Source organism: Eriocheir sinensis, chromosome 32, assembly GCF_024679095.1.
Source record: "Eriocheir sinensis breed Jianghai 21 chromosome 32, ASM2467909v1, whole genome shotgun sequence".
NCBI lineage: Eukaryota > Metazoa > Arthropoda > Malacostraca > Decapoda > Varunidae > Eriocheir > Eriocheir sinensis.
Genome location: NC_066540.1, coordinates 3,950,703 through 3,955,459, shown reverse-complemented (window position 1 = coordinate 3,955,459; position 4,757 = coordinate 3,950,703). Strand labels below are relative to the sequence as shown.

The 4,757-nt window shown below is 37.5% G+C and overlaps 1 long non-coding RNA gene across 1 annotated transcript; it reads right to left on the bottom strand.

Annotated features, from left to right (window-relative positions):
* Positions 1–566: 566 nt before the first annotated feature.
* Positions 567–4,530, bottom strand: LOC127006465 (uncharacterized). The gene is made up of 3 exons (XR_007759580.1): positions 4,303–4,530; positions 3,792–3,830; positions 567–1,436 (listed from the first exon to the last, which is right to left on the bottom strand). It is a non-coding gene; the product is annotated as an uncharacterized LOC127006465 (long non-coding RNA).
* Positions 4,531–4,757: the final 227 nt, after the last annotated feature.

The window sequence follows — 4,757 nt, the reverse complement described above, 5'->3', positions numbered from 1 at the left end:
CAACAACTCATTTATCTCCTCGTCGGTCAAACTTGGCTTCGACATGATTTCTGTAAAACAAAGCAAAAGCATGTCTTAGAAAAAATCTTAAAAAAAAAAATAAGGTACATACCTCAATTCTGTAAATGGCATACGTCAGCACAATCACTTACGAACCCCACATAAAAATTTCACTAAGTTATTCCAACAAATGTTATTGTTATGAATTTTATTATCAAAACAATACGCATTTAAATGTACTTACATAACAGTCACAGCTTGTATAATGATGTTGCTGAAATGCAACGCAAGTGGCTCATACACCATGAAGGGAGGGCGAAGTAGCACAGAGACCCTCACAGCTTGACAGCAGGCACCAAACTGAGGCGGCAGGCGAGATGTGGGGTGCCGACGCAGTTTAAATGCCCGCGCGCAGGCGCAAATACGCATTTAAAGGAAGTGGCGCGTTGTAAATATACAACATCGATACTCACACAGGGTTAAAATATAAATTCCTTTTTGCAAAGAGAAAGAAAAATATTCATGTGATACAATAATTATAAGCTTTTTGTTATTATGAAGGTGCAGTTGTGGACATATGAAACCCCCCATCCACCAGCAAGGTGGTGTAATGCTCGCCACACCTGGTAGCATTGCTAGGAAGGGAGCATCAGGTTTCATTTGGTGGCTAGGGAGAACCGAACACTTCATCATTGACGCTGAGCACAGTTATTGGTGGTAACAATTAATATAAGCAATAACCCACCAAAAAGTCTAATAATAATGGCATGTTATGATTATAGTAAATATTTGTTATTTTCAAACAATGCACCACATAAATAATGGCAGTTAATATGAATATCATAGATTTCATGAGTGGTTTAGATTTACGTCATGAGCAATGCATATTGGAAAAAAAAACTAATTGTTAGCCAGGACACTTTATATACCAGAAGAAATTGTACTTAGCGTCAACGATGAGGTGTTCAATTCACCCTAGCGACCGAATGAAACCTGATGAAGTTCCATTCTTAGCAATGTTACAAGACCCACACAAAATATCCACAAATGTATACATGGCACTAGATGAAAACATGAAAAAAACATTTCATTAAGAAAACTATTACTTGTGACCCACCACAGACTTCTCTACACTTATAATAAGCACAACTTTAAAAAATTCTGCTACCATGATTTATGCCAAAAATAGAGGAAACATGTAAAACAAAAACAAAAAACAAAACAAAATACAACAAAAAATCATACTCAAAAAAGGGAAATCATAACAGCAGTTCACATAAGAATTCAATCAGATGCAGACACTTCATTACCCCCAGTAACTTTAATACGCCGCAAACGTCCACCACTTCTGTCTCCAGCATTCCTCAAGTAATTTCTGAGAGTTCTCCCAATCCCATCCTCATTTGTTGACTGATGTGATTTGTGGAGTAGCACACCTGTAAATTTATCAATAAAATTATTACCTCAATATTTTTTGTCTAAAGTACAGTTTAACAATCTATCCATATTGTATGACTATTGATATCTCCCTTACAAATATTTCACTCTTCTGTCACCGTAAAACTACATAAGCCCTGTGAAAAAATACCAATAAAGGTGTGAGACAAGGTGACCCAATTTCCCCTAAACTATTCACTGCGGTGTTGGAAGAAGTTTTTAAGAACTTGGAATAGGAAGAGATGGGAATGAAGATAAATGGTAAACACTTAAATAATCTTTGATTTGATATCGTACTGATCAGCGAATCTGCAGATGATCAACTATGAGGGGCGTTCGGTAAACAGATCAGTATCATGAAAAGTAGTTTCCCACTATCACCAAAAAGAAAGAATTATAATCAGTGCATCCTACCAGTTCTAACGTATGGATCAGAAACCAGGAGTATTACCAAGGACTAAGAAAGAAAGCTTCAGAGTGCCCAAAGGAGAATGGAGAGAATAATTCTTGGCATAACATTGAGAGATAAGAAAAGAGCATCATGGATCAGGGAGCAGACAAAAGTAGAAGACGTCTTGACAACTGTTAAAAGAAAAAGTGGACATGGGCAGGACATGTCATGCGCCAAACTGATAATAGATGGACAATGAGAGTAACAGAATGGCAACCTAGGGATGGAAAAAGGCAGGGCAGACAGATAATGAGGTGGAGAGACAATATATGAAATTATGCTGGAAAGGCCTGGAACTGACAAACTGAAACAGTGAAAAGTGGATGATGTTGGGAAAGGCCTTTGTCGTGCAGTGGAATTATACAGGCTGACGATGATATGATGGTGATGAGCCTATCACTGCTGGCCACGTGTTTGAAACATATTTTTTTAAAGAAAAGTTTAATCCATGAATTCCTTTCAGAGCTGGGATTCTGTAGAAAAAATCTACCACCGGTATCGGTAGTCGGTAGCGAGCCGCGTCCAATCGGTATCGGTAGATCGGTAGATTTTTCAGAAATCTACCGATCGGTATAGATTCGGTATCGGTAGATTAAAAAACTCTATAATTATATAATAAAAAAATGCTTTTAAAGGCCCATAACACACTTTTTAAGTTATTTTTCTCTTATTTCGGTTAACTTAAGAATAGAAGTAAATTAGAGTCTTTTAATACCTTTTTTAAGTTCAAAAATACATAACTTATTTAATAAATGAATTTCTCCCTCAAAAAATAAACATCAAACTGAAAAAAAGTTAAATTTAAACAAACTAGACAATACAGCATTATTTATTAACTTTCACAAAATAAATTTCTTCCCAACACACGCGGGTGGACTTAAAAACACTGCCACTTAAAACACTAGGCGATGAGGCTGAGCACGTTGTCGAGAGCGTAGGAGCTAGAGCGTAGGTGTAGGCTACTCGCGTCGGCAGGCCAAACAAGAGTGGGGCTCCCGCCAAAACTTTTGGCGGGAGCGAGAATCTGCTAGGTCGTGGCTGCCTCTGATTGGCTGAGAACGCCCAGAACGGCCGGTGATTGGCTAAGCGTGATGACGTCAAAGTAATACCTGGAATTTCCTGCTAACTGCTTCCCATAGATGCGCTCGAACGTGTTGAAACTTGTCCGTTTCATTTTGCCGGGGTCGTCTTCTCTTAAGTCTTAACAAAAAAGTCCCGCGCTCGCTTTTTCAATCTACCGATACCGATTGACTGCCAATCATGCGATCGGTAGCGGTATTCGGTAGTTTCTTCAAAATACCGAATGATCGGTATCGGTAGCAGTAATCTACCGCCGGTAGTACCGATCCCAAATGTCAATCGGTAGTCCCAGCTCTGATTCCTTTAAAGGATGATTTAATATGATAATGAAAGGTCAGCAAATGACATGTAATGTTATGCTTTACATTTCCCTACCCGTACTTGCTTTAATGTATGGTTGGTTGGAGCACTCATCGTCCTTCATCCAAGTGAATGTTGCTACCCCAGTGATGTGCAGTTAGTGAGTACCATAACTATTTTGCAGGATGTCTGCAATTTAACTATGCTGGATGGTAACCATTCAACCCAGGAGCATGGGGCTCAGAGCCCCTATCTCCTCCTAGTATTTTTTCCCCATCATAAGCAGATTTTGATTCAGCTTTACCTTATCATTGTCCCTAATAGGACTTAAGAGTTCCCCCAAAAAAGTCAGAAAAAAGAAGAAAAAAAAAACTTACTTGTAATGACTGAGCAGAGTTTCGTAGTCTTAAAGGCTCTCTTTAACTTCATTCGTCTTTGTTTTCCAACCCAGCCTTCCTTCCCAATTAAACTTAGTCTGCAATGAATTAGTCATTGTTGCATCAACAATGAACTTCACTGGTACCTTGGTATTATTCCCACCGAGCAAGCTGAGCCTTCGTTTCTGAAAAAAAAAGAGCTAGTGAAAAACAGTTTCTGTACAGTATAGAATTTTCAACAAGGAATTATGAGAAAGAAGTAACTTCAGAGAATGAAAGCAAAAGGTTGATTAATCACAGGATATTTTTCAAGCCTTTCAGCTACTTAATACCATCAATTTGAGATAACTGAGCTTATCAAAATAGAGCATACAAGCATCTATCAAACATAAGATACATGTACTTAAGGTTTGATCCTGCCGGGCAAGCACAGTTTATAAACATGTCTGAATTCAAACTGTTTCTGAGGAACACAGTCAGTACTGTACTACATAAGAATTCAAGTTTTATGTGGCACCTTTAGAGTAAATTTCTTAAGTACCTCATCTACCTCCGAAGGATATTTTTTAATCATACATTATATAACGAAATCTCAACCTAATGGTATGTGAAATCACTCAACAATAGTTCTTATATTGTATAGTATAATTACTGTACCATGGGGGCCTTGAAATCTGAATCTTCATGTAGTTTTTTATCTACTTCATCCAAGTTTTCCAATGACTCAATTGAAATTATTCCTCTTAAACTGCAAAACTCATCTTCTCCTGCTTGCATGCATTCATTTTCTCTCTTCAAAGTTTTAATTAAATGGTGAATTGATGCCATAGTTTTCCCTTGATCTTCAACAGTTGCAAGACACTTGGACACTGCATGCAGTATCGTCTTCTGCATTTTGTAAGTTTCTTTTAACACTGAAATTTGAAGAATGCAATTAATAGTATGATATGCATTAGAGATGGAACAAGTGTCTATTTTTTGCATTTGCAAATTTTTTGTTTTAATATTCACAAGAGTGCACAAGAGTAGCGAGCAAGTTTCAGATTGGTGAGTGTTATGCATGTTTTAAATGTTTAATTGATATGAAATCTTTTTCATTGTATGCTGTTTCC